The following is a 12,342-nucleotide window of genomic DNA, read 5'->3' as shown; positions in this document are numbered from 1 at the left end:
AGATGTAAAAATCCCAGATGCTTAGACATTAATCTTCCACATCTGCCCAAATGCAATGTGAGAGTTATATTTAAAAAAAAAAACCTCTCCTCTGTGTGTCCATTCTCTCAAAGTTCTATTCTAATTCGATTCTAAGCTGCAAATAACTACTCAGTGTTCAGGTTTGCTGTCTTTGTCACGAGTGGCCTTGAGGTGGGGTGCCACCCTTTGCCGGAAAGCCACCATAATGGCATTCTCTGCGCTGGAAATTGTTGCAGGAGGTGGCTAGTCCTTTCGCGCCTGCATGTTATTGCAAAGCAGTAAAAATATTACCCGGTCACAATGGGATTGACAAAGAGAATTTGACAAGCAATCTGTCTATTCTTCCACTTTCAGGGCCACATTAAAATACTATGCAATTGGCTGAGAGAAAGGAGCCATCACTTGGTAAAGGACAAAATGGGGCCTTTTAGACCACCCTGGAGGCTGGTGACTTGGCCCCTGCCGCTCCCAGGTGGTGAGATAAACTAGAAGCTCCCTGCCAAAGGCCAACACCGCAAGTACAAAACACACAGTTGGTGTAAAGAAAAATTTAATATAGACTGAAAGATAAGGAAAATGGCCTTCAAAATTCTAAAGTCATGCAATACATAAAGGGGGAGAAAAACAAAACAATAGGGAACTTCAGGTTATTTCAACACCAAGAGACCATTTTTAAGGCATTGCATATTAAGTTGTAACCACCCAAAGAAACTTTTGAAATAGCCAACATTTACCTCTGTCCTTGAACCTAGAAATTTAGCTGGCATTTAAGCTTCGCTTTTGTACAATAAACTGTTGTTTCGGGTGCACCTCGCGCCTGTCACCTGTCTTTGTCTCTGGAGTTGAGCTGAATAGCTATTTCCTCTCAATTGTCGCATTCTGTCCGGGTGGGTAGAGGGAGGCTTTAAAGACTCAGCTCACTGAGGAGACTCAGAAAGTCACATGACTCCCGGGTCCCTCTGCAAAGTTCAGAGGGCAGCCAGCAACTGAGGGCTCTTCCCAGCGACTGCAAAGTCGGGCAGGGAGCTCAGGGGTGCAGAGTCGGGAGCAGCTGCAGGTACTGCTCAGTGTGCGTTGGTGATCTGGGTACCAGGTACTGCTCAGTGTGCGTTGGTGATCCGGGTACCAGGTACTGCGCAGTGTGTGTTGGTGATCCGGGTACCAGGTACTGCGCAGTGTGTTGGTGATCCGGGTACCAGGTACTGCTCAGTGTGCGTTGGTGATCCGGGTACCAGGTACTGCGCAGTGTGCGTTGGTGATCCGGGTACCAGGTACTGCGCAGTGTGCGTTGGTGATCCGGATACCAGGTACTGCGCAGTGTGTGTTGGTGATTCGGGTACCAGGTACTGCGCAGTGTGTGTTGGTGGTTTGGGCATTAACTACTGTGTAGTATGTGTTGGTGGCTTGGGTACTAGGTACTGTGTAGTGGCTGTTGGTGACTTGGGTGCTAGGTACTGTGCAGTGTGTGTTAGTGGTTTGGGTATATTGATCTCTGACACTGTAGAACATGTGTCTCTGAATCTGTTTTGCAAACGAGAAAACAGACCAAGGAGGATCAGGCAACTTGTTCAGGACCTCACAGGGGGCTGACATGGCTGAGATTTAAATACAGGCTCGCCTGACTCCAAGTCTGTTCTCTTTCCCCCGAGTCTCCTCATGAACTTATATCTGAAGATTAAATTACCCGGGCTTCTGCGTCATCTGCAATGCCCAGTGGAAGACGGGGGCTGCTATTCAAAATTCACTAGGGATTTGTGTAACGGTAACAGCCGAGTAAGATGCCAGGCTGAGATCTTTTTGCATGTGAAGTTCTGGGCTCCAATGGCTGACTGTAGTCCATGAAGATGGCCCTGCTAGACACAAGGTTGACCGACAAAAACGAAGCATCAAGAAACCATGCCTTGTGCGGGTCCAGGCCACCCACATGCTTCTGCCTTTGGTGAATGGTAGCAAGCAGGCCCAGAAGGAGGCTTGGGTGAAAGCCGGAAGGAAGGGGTACAGCAGCAAAGCACACTGTCACCACCACACCTTCTAAGTCTCCAGCCTTGTAGACTTAACATCCATACAGGGAGGCCGTTGTCCTGGGGGTGGCCTGGCCTGGCTAGAGGGTTATCCTGTGGCCATCTTCGGTTATACCCTACACTCCCTAAGACGGGTGTCTAGAGAAACATGGTAAGAAACTGTGACAGGGGCATACAGACATTTAAACAGAACCAAAAGGGACAATTCCCGTGAGAAACCAAGTAGAAGAATCTCGAGTCGCACATAGACGGCATCCGCAGACCCAGGCTCTTTCGGTCTGGCTGCCATTGCTTCCCAGGGAAGAGGACTGGGTAATGGACAAGGAAGAAGTCCTCTCAGGAACAAAGGAAATTAGCTACTTGATTCATTCAAGGAAAAATGAGTTCAGTGTCTTTAATTAATTTTCAAAGTTTTTAAATAGTAGCTCAAATATCATACATGCTCACTTAGAAGACCTGAGAACAGAATCTCAGTGGGAAAAAAAATCCACTCATAGTTCTACAACTCAATGATAAGTGTTATTAAATTTGTCTTTTGGCATCTGTGTGTTCGTGTGCATGTGTGTGAAAGAGAGAGAGAGAAGAGAGAGAGAGAGAGAGAGAGAGAGAGAGAGAGAGAGAGAGAGAGAGAGAGACCTACAGAGTTTAATTAAGGTTGCTTTCAGGAACATGGGTGTGCAGTCATTTCCTAGAGTATAGACCATCCAGTCAGTGGCTACATCACTGAAGAAACTGTCATCCTGACCTCAGTCACCATTAACTGACAATAATCCCTCAGGGAGTGGTGGGTCTCATGGCCCTCCCCCACCTATGATGGGAGCTGATGGACCCAATCTTCAAGTCTGACTTTTAATATTAACAATGTATTATGATTTTGCTCTTGCTGTATATTATCCCACATGGCTTTCTGATAGCTGCATAGTAACTCAGGAAAGGGCTACTCAGCGAGCTTTCTTCCCCTTTGGGGTATTTACAACTAACAGTAATATAAGCATCTCTTGCAAGGGCATAGAGTTCTCCACCGCAGTCCATCTTTGTGCTGCTTCTCAGAAAACATGTTCCTCTGTGTGTTGTTTCTCAATTGTCATTCTAAGGAAAATTCATCGAGAGAAGTAGGTGGTGGTTACTGTAGGGGCTCTCAACTGCTCAAAGTGCTGAGGACAAGAAACTGGAGAGTATTCACAATTAAATAGGACACTACTCAGGGAACATGTGCAAGAATGAGAAAAGTAAGAGCTGGAGGAAGGGTGGAGTGCGTGGAGCACTGGTTCTGGACACATCACAGCCTCGTGTTCTTAGTCCCTTGACAGCTGTGGCCACCGGCTCAAGACTGGCTCTGTCAGTATCCTGTCACCCAGCATAAGGAGCCCACCTAGACCCCACTTCTCCGGGTGGGTGGATGGGTAACTTTCGTGGGGAGGAGCTCGCGAAGCCATATCCCTTGCTGAGCTGCCATGGAACAGTAAGAGTTGTTGGGATGGGAGGGAGAGAAAGACATTTTCTTAAGTGGTGTAGCCACTATTAAATTATCTGTGTTCCTGTAAATAATCCCTCCTTCACCTTCATGCTCCTGTAAGCAACCCAATTAGACTCATTGGGATGAGGACACACACACACATACACAGAAAAACAAAGATACGGACACGGTAGAAAGACCAGTTATCAAGAAGAGGGGCATCAGCAGGAGTGGGGAGGGGACAAGAAAGGGGGCGAATGTGATCAAAGTACAGTATAGATGTCTGAAAGTGACACAACAAGCCCCATTGTCATGTGTAGTTAATAAATGCCAATAGAAGAAATGTTCACATACTTGACGCAGTATCCGGGCAGATCTCCACTGAGTTCCCGCCACACCCATAGTTGGCATTTGACATTCTCTACTTTGCTTTTCTGTAACTGGATATTCCTCAAAGGACAGGATGTGTAGACTCATCCATGTAGCCCCCAGGCTCTTGGTCAAGTCAGGTTCTCCACAAACATTTTTGGAGTTCAACAAGTTCCTCAAGCCTGTGACTCCAGCCGCCTGCCAACTTTCCTCCGTTCTGTCACAGATGAGGGACTGAGGTTGGGGACATAGCCTGAGGGGCTGGTTAGTTCCTCTGGGGCATCTACCACCAGGTGAATAAGAGATGGAAATCTTAACAGGAAATTAGTTTAGTTTCTGGGGGATTTACAGAGGCCTTGAGGACAGGAGTTTCCCCAGCATGCCTTGAAAGGCATCACATGTTTTGCACTGAGAAAGTTCTCGCTAGTGGAAGCAATGCTGTTGGAAGAGAGATAAGGTGGAGCTTGTCTATATAAGGCACATGACTTCTTTTTAAACACGGTGAAACTGGTTCTAAGCACCTGCAGACTTTTTCCCTTCCTCAGAGGGCTTCCATTTCCTTGCAATGGTCTTCATTGCTATCACTGTTTAATGTTGAGTCACATCTTGTCTTCCCGATGTAATAATTTCTTTGAATGTCCTTTTGTGAGTGTTCGGATCAGTTTGAATAAAACCTCATGACCCCACATGGGCCTCCTACTTCACCCTAGATCCGCCCATGCGTTGACCTCCTACGATGTGCTAGGTCTTCCCCTGTATAGGCCTCCTCGTCTATGCTAGGCCTTCACCCGTATGGGCCTCTCACTATGTGCTAAACTTGGGTTTGTAGAAGGATGGCAACATATCTGAAGCTTGTCTCCTGTTTCTCTTGTGAAATTTGCCCACATGGTCTTAGGACATCCCCTTCAGCTCTATAAGGTGACCCAGAGAGCTTTACTTGCCTTTTGTATTCTGATGTTTTAAAGCCAGAAGAGTGAGAGCCATTTGCTAAAAAGAAAAACGCCTCTTGTCAGTACCATAAATAAAGGGGATTAGGAAATCAAGTCAGCTTTTGGCACACGTATTTTTCTGTTGAATATAGCTCAGGGGAATAAGGAGTGAGCTATGATTCTTCCAGTTGTAGATATCCAGCTGCTTCTTCTCCACAGGGAAAAGATGGCAGAAGGGTCAAGTGATCCAAGCCCACATTCCTGGGTCCCAGCTTCTTCATTCTCCTTTGCCTTGAACTGCAAGTTCTCTGAACCCAGACAATGAGCAATCACCAAGTGTAAGGAACAGCGATGGAGAAAGTCTAGGTTTCAGCTTCAACAGTGTCTCAGTCTCAGGTTCTAGGTCATTCTCTGCACATTCACAGATGTGGGAAGCCACACACACTGGAAAGGCAGTCCTAATGACAAAGTGGCTGTGAGTGACGGGACAGGCAGCGGGGGCCAGACTGCAGAGAGTCACGTCCATCACTAGATTTCCAGTGACCTCAGACCATCATTTCATTCCTGAGCTTCAACCTATTAACTGTAAAAGGGAAGCAGAAATGGCCCCTGCCTCACAGAGCTATGAGGTCGGACATGTGCCCTGCAGAAGAGTGAAGTTAACACATCACAGAAGTCACAGTCATGACTGCAAAGGTGACAGTTATAAAATCTGTGTCCAGTCACAGTCCTGGATCCTGTTTGCTTATATTTTAATAATTTTTGGTTAGCTCTATTCGGGTGAGAAGAGCCAAAAGTCCCTTTAGGAATGATGTCAACATTTGTTGAGCACTCCCCAGGTGTTCGAAGGACAATACAATAAAAGGCGTGGCTCACTAGAGCCAGGACAGACACTGCCATCAGAGAGGGCAATGAGGGCAGGGACGGTAGGTGGATTGTTCCAGAACTCACAACGGACAGAAAGTCTGGCTGCAGGCCCACACCTCAACCCTCAGCTGACAAGATCAACCCTGCTCCATCCTTGGCTCTGGCTTCCTTCTGATCAGCCAAGAGCGACTGGGTATCATTTGCGTTTCCAAATAGCAGCTGGACTAAGGGAATTGCAAAATAAGCTTCCAAATATCACTCCCCAGAATGAGCAAAGGTTTCACCACTGAAGACCAAGGCACCTTTAGAAACCCAGGAGCATTTTCCCCTGGCTCCTGTGTTGGACTGAGACGGGGTGCTCCTGTTTGCATTAGCCAAAGATGGATTGGGAACTATTATCTTCCCTTGTTATCTGAGCCACTAATGGTTGAACTGCTCTTCAGATAAAGGTCTCCCTGGATCTCCGCAGCCCTAATTAATCAGTTGTTAAAACAGTAGTTGATAAAGACAAGCTTACTTAAAGTCTGAATGGCCTGCAATCGGTGATAACCAGCTGAGTGCATCTTGGCAGTGAGATATGGAAGGGGAGACTGAGAGGTCATCAGAGCAAGCGAGGCTCTCAGGTGAGAGATGCACTTCCAAAGACAGCGAAAGCCATGTCCGCGTTGGAGAACTAAACATATAATTATTTCTTTTAACCTGTGTTGGCAAAATTTAAACAAAACAAAATTAAACACACACACACACACACACAATGAGTTTCACGGTGGCGTTTGCACACACACGACCACTGCTCTTTGCTGACCTTCATCCCTCCCCATTCCGTGGCACCTCCCCTTCTCACCTTTCCTTTCCATAATGGCCTCTCTGGCTTCATGTTAGATTTTGATTCTGATTCCAAGAGAGAGTATGGAAGACTTAGTCTCTCATCTTCCCCATTTTCTCCTCCCCTTCCCTTTCAGGACCCGCCTTCTCATTCACCATGTTTCTCTTTCTCTTTCACTTTCTCTGTGTGCGCATTAAATTTCATTTCCTCATATTACAGAAAACCATGATGTCTTAGGGTTTCTATTTTTGTGAAGAGATACTATGACCATGGCAACTCTTAAAAACAAAAACATTTAGTTGGGGTTGACTTTCAGTTCAGAGGCTTAGTCTGTCATCATCATGGTGGGTAGCATGGGCTTATAGACAGACATGGTGCTGGAGAGGGAGCTCCTGGGTTGGCAGGCAGCAGGAAGAGAGCGCAAGCCTGGGCCTGGCTTGAGCTTCTGAAACCCCAAAGCCCACCAGACACACTTCCTTCAACAAGGACACACCTCCAATAAAATCACTTCCTATGGGTCTATGGGGGCCATTTTCTTTTTTTTTGTTTTTGGTTTTTCGAGACAGGGTTTCTCTGTGGCTTTGGAGCCTGTCCTGGAACTAGCTCTGTAGACCAGGCTGGTCTCGAACTCACAGAGATCTGCCTACCTCTGCCTCCCGAGTGCTGGGATTAAAGGCGTGCGCCACCATCGCCCGGCTATTTTCATTCAAACAGCTACACGTGAGATATTTGACCGAGCCTGCCCTACTTCATTTATTTCCAGTTCCATTTCCTGGAAATGACACGATGTCATTCTTCTTAATGGCCAAATAAACTCCACTGTATATACATTGCCATTTCTTTATCCACTTGCCTGTGGGCTAACTCTACATCTTAGCTCCTATGGATATGTAAGCATCTATGTTAGTTTGGAGGATACGAGAAAAATCACCTGAAAAAAAAATGGACTCATGTATAGGTGAATGAAGACAGGCTCCCTAAAATTTTTCTAGGTAATAATGTGCCTAGAAACCGGCTTGTTAGCCAGAGGTTTCCTGGGGTTTACTGGAGAGGAGCTCTTTCTGGCATGGTGTGGGTTAAATCTTCCTAGGATAGAGATCTGGGTAGAGGAAGACAAGGGGGCAGGAAGTATCTATTTATCCAGCTACCAGAGGAAAAAAACAAAAACGGAAAACCTTATTCTGAAACTTATGTTCTGGGGTGTGAAGAATTTTTTTTCTCATAGGACCCAAACCTGAACTCTTAAGCTAATGAATTATAACTTGCAAAATAAACTTAGAGTTCCTAAGTGGTTAGTGCTGTGGGATAATCTTTTTGTACACTGTAAAAATGTGTTGCTATCGTTGTTAATAAGGAGCTGACTGGCCAATAGCTAGGCAGGAAGAGGTTAGGGGGCAGAGCCAGACTGAGAGAATGCTAGGAAGAAGGACAGCAGACTAGCTAGTAGATGCAGAAGAAGCAGGAGATGAATATACCATGCTGAAAAAAGGTATCACCACATGGTAGAGAAACATAGGTTAATTTAAGATGTAAGAGCTAGCCAATAATAAGCCTAAGCTATTGACTGGGCATTTATAATTAATAAATCTTTGTGGGAAGCTGGCTGGTGGGACAGAACAACTCTGCCTACAGGTTAACACAGCTCCACACTGTGTCATGAGTTTCCATCCTTTTAGCACAGAGAGACAGAAAGATCAATGGATTTGCAACCTGGCAACTAGCTATAGAATGTTAATTACTATCAAGCCCAATAACCCATGCAAACTTGAACAAATCCCCTCTCTCTGGCCATTTCTGCTGTAACTTTAAGTCTTCCTGTTAGTGACAGCCCTTTCCTATTGCTCATGTCATACCTGTATCTGTAGCCATCACAACCTTGGATGAGTGGGTGTTCCTAACCCATTTCCACTCCCATCATGATGGCGTGAGCCATTGGCCATTTTTCCTAGACTGTTCACACTTCTCACGTGCTTGAGTAAAATGTTTTGTTTCACAGATTCAGTGTACAGGTCACACCATTCACTAATTGAATAGCAGGGAAATACTGTTTGCCCCACGAAACCACAGACACAGATCACAGCTGCCTCCGTTCCTCTCTTGGTCACTTTTCTTAGTATTACTGAGTTTTCGCTCCTGGAGCGCAGCAAGAAGAGAGAAGTGTGACTGGGCTTCATGAGCTGTCCTGAGCCAGGCTGACAGCTCTGTGCTCCCATGCTCCTGCTGAAATAAAGGCTTAGACTCCTTACACTCAGAGAGAGAGAGAGTAAGATTTTCTGTTTATTTTGGAGTTCGATAGGAGATACTTTGTGTGTCTACTCACATCCGACAAAGTATCTTTTCTTTTTTCTTCTAAATGTTGAATTTATAAAGCAAAGAAAGCCAAAAATTCATATTCGGTGTCAGGACACTTGAGGAGAAAGGATTTGGAAAGGTCCTCTGGAGCACAAAAGCCTTCTGTTGCTCTCAAGCCTAAATATTAACATCAGGGCACGAGGCTGAGATAAGGTATGGAAAGGTAAGATGGGCCGAGATAAGATAAGGGGATCTGTAACAGTGATAAGCAACAGTGGTCAAGGAGGAAGGTGAACCACTGGAAAGGGATGAATCTAAGGAAGAGAAACTGTAAATTTAACCCTGACTTCAGCTAGCCCGCCTTATTATGGTCTCTCCCACAGAAATTCAATAACTCCACAATCACTAGACAGACTTGTTCTGCGAATGCTTCCTGAGGACGCCTGGCTACAAGTGTTCCTTTTGCCTATGTCGTCATCTGCTCTCACTGGCAACATAAGCACCCACTCCTATTGCAAGGGGATGGTAAAATTTTCCAAGTGCACTTAGGAGCTGCCCTCTCTTCTTTTGGCCTAAAACAGCAGTAATATACTCAGCCATGTTTCCAATCAAGGGACACATATGCCCAAGATTCTGTTAGTGTCTTCTTCCTTGGCCCCTGTGAGGGAGTATAGGAGGGAATGTTTTTCTGAAGGGCACAAATCTTAAAGCAATCTTTTCTTCTTCTTTTTTTTATGATGCTGCTGATTTGGGACCCAGCAATGGAATTCTTGTACTGGGCTCCATGGGGCTCTCAGTCCTTGCAATACAGCCCAGAAGCTGTCAAGGTAGAAGGGTGTTCATGTATCCCACAGGCTGCTGTAACAAAACCCCTCAGGCCAATCAACTGATAAACAGTGGAAATGAACTGCTCGTAGTTCTGCTGGAGTCCAAGGTCAATGTGTCAGAAGATCAATCGAACTACAATGTCAGATGCTCTTTAAGCCACTTTCCCAGGGTACAAGACTTACCTGTCTTCTGAAGTTTCCACATCTTTTCTCTTTGTGGACAGTGCAGGGTACAAACATCCAGACAGTCTTGGGATTCCCACTCCACAAGGCTCCTTCCCTTCCTTACCTGAGTAAGACCAGTGTCTTCACAACTGTCTTTGCAATGCATCTTCTCATTTTTGGTTTTCTCTCAGGTTGGGGATGCACATCTACCTGTCTAGTTGGCAACTCCATCAGTTCTGAAGACTTCTTCCATGGCCAAGACAGCAACTTTACAGAGCTAGATCCGGTCAAGCCATCACTCTCTTTCGCATCTGTGGACAAAAGAAAAGGCTCCATTCTCTCAGCTAGCCAGTAGCTATTGCAATTCTTTTTATACCAACTCCTACAAATTGGGCACCAATATTCACATAGGCAATAGTGGTCTAGCTTTCCCTCAGAAGCCTTTTTCCTCACTGAGGAACGTGCACAGCAAATGTGTGCATTGTGACTCTTATTTCATATGATAAATCACAAGCACGGAGAAGCTTGGCATCCTTGTCCAAGTTCACACAACTTAAAACTGGTAGAGCAGAGACTTAAAGGCAAAACTGACTCCACAGGGCATGCTCATCCGTGTTGGGCTGCCCAAGTGGGTCAGATCAGATTGACTATGCTCCTGTGCTGGGTTCTAATTTCTGCTTCTCAGAATTAAGTCATGAGAAAGGAAGGACAGCGTGCTTGACCTGGTGAGCCTAGGCTGTGTGCACAGCCCAGCTGATGCTAACAGCCTTGGCTGCCCCCATGGAGTTCTGGGGACACATAAGGCTCCTGGCAACTCTGAGTGTTAAAGTTAAATCAGGATGGTTAGAAACACTCATATATCCCCATTCTGTTGAATTTTACAGGGTTCAGAATATACTTTTCTTTCCCTTGTCTTACAGGAGAGGATTATTGTAATTAGCTTTCATCTGTGTTTCAAGAAAAGATGGTCCAGAGGCAATCTGCATGAGCACCCAGTTGCAGTCTGTTCTGATGATTTTGATGGTGATCCTATCTGTGAGTGGTATGCTATGTGAACACTTTGTATTTACGAAGTAAAACTTTGCGAAAAGGTTTTCTAGCTTCGTTCATGATCCCCACCCCCCACACAGAGGACACATGACTGGTGGATTTTCTTGTTTGTTTTGGAGTGAAATGAGTTCTTTTTTTTCCTTTTATTTATTAAAGATTTCTGCCTCCTCCCCGCCACCACCTCCCATTTCTCTCCCCGTCCGCCATCAAGTCTTTCTCCCTCATCAGCCTGAAGAGCAATCAGTGTTCCCTGCCCTGTGGGAAGTCCAAGGACCACCCACCTCCATCCAGGTCTAGCGAGGTGAGCATCCAAACTGCGTTAGGCTCCCCGACAAATCTGTATATAATGCATGGGAGGATAAAGACCATCATCAAGAAGAAGCATTTGGATTACTTAAAAATGTATACTATCTTCATTAATTCTTTGAGATTTTATGCAACATATTTTGATCACATCCTTGCCCGCTGTTTGTCATAAAATTCCAACGGTTCCATGCAAGGTGACACAGCATTGCCTCATGGCCGCCTTGTGCAATCAGCTCCGTTAGTAACATTTTCTGTCTTAGGAAAGTCATTGACCAACCACTTCTGTTGTATTTTAAAAGCTTTCTGGGTCCATTTTCTGTGGAATAATTGTCTTGCTTTGTTATTTGCATTAGGATATGCTGCTGATTAGCTGTCTGTGTCTCTTCAGAAACTCCGTATTGACGTTCAGTCTCCAGGTGATGCTTGCTGAGGCTTTGGGCTTGTTCTCGGGGCTTTTGTGAGGAGACCCTTGCCTGTGCAGAACAGGTTCTGGACAGATGTCTTCTTTTTTCCTTCCTGCCTTTGAAGGTAGTGGACAACCGCCATCTGTGGACCGGGAAGTGAACCCTTGTGGCCTTATGAGGTGGGAGACAGCGGCCATCTGTGGACCAGAAAGTGGACCTTTGCTGGACCAAGAACTTGCTATGTCTTCCCTTTGGACTTCTGGTCTCCAAAACAGTGAAAAATAAATTTGTTCTTTGCAAGTTACCTGGGTTATAGTGTTGCGACAGCAGCAGAGCTAAGACAACATCTGTGCATCTGTTTTAAACTGACCCTCCTTTTGGCACACATATTTGGTGGACAGCCTACTGTGCTGTTCAGCATGACTTTTATTTTTGCCTATGTAAGAACTGATTTTACACATCAGCATTTTCAGCCTTTCTACAAGTTTTAGGCATCAGTTGCCGTATTTGTTCTTCACACATGGACTTCTATAGTGAATTACAGGGTGGGAGAGATGGCTCAGCTGTTAAAAGCACTCATTGCTCTTCCAGGGGACCCTGGTTCATTCTCCAGCCCCACACAATGACTTGCAATCTTCTGTAACTCCAGCTCTAGGGGCCTGATACCCTCTTCTGGCCCCCAAGGGCCCTGAGCACACATGGTGAACAGACATGCGTGTGAGCAAAACACTCACAGAGAGAAGATGACAAAAAATTAAGCAACAACAGCAAAAGAAACCCCAGTGTATTAGATATGTAGTTGCCAAATT

This window comes from Microtus pennsylvanicus, chromosome 16 (assembly GCF_037038515.1).
Source record: "Microtus pennsylvanicus isolate mMicPen1 chromosome 16, mMicPen1.hap1, whole genome shotgun sequence".
NCBI classification, from domain to species: domain Eukaryota; kingdom Metazoa; phylum Chordata; class Mammalia; order Rodentia; family Cricetidae; genus Microtus; species Microtus pennsylvanicus.
Note: the sequence above shows the minus strand (reverse complement) of the source record.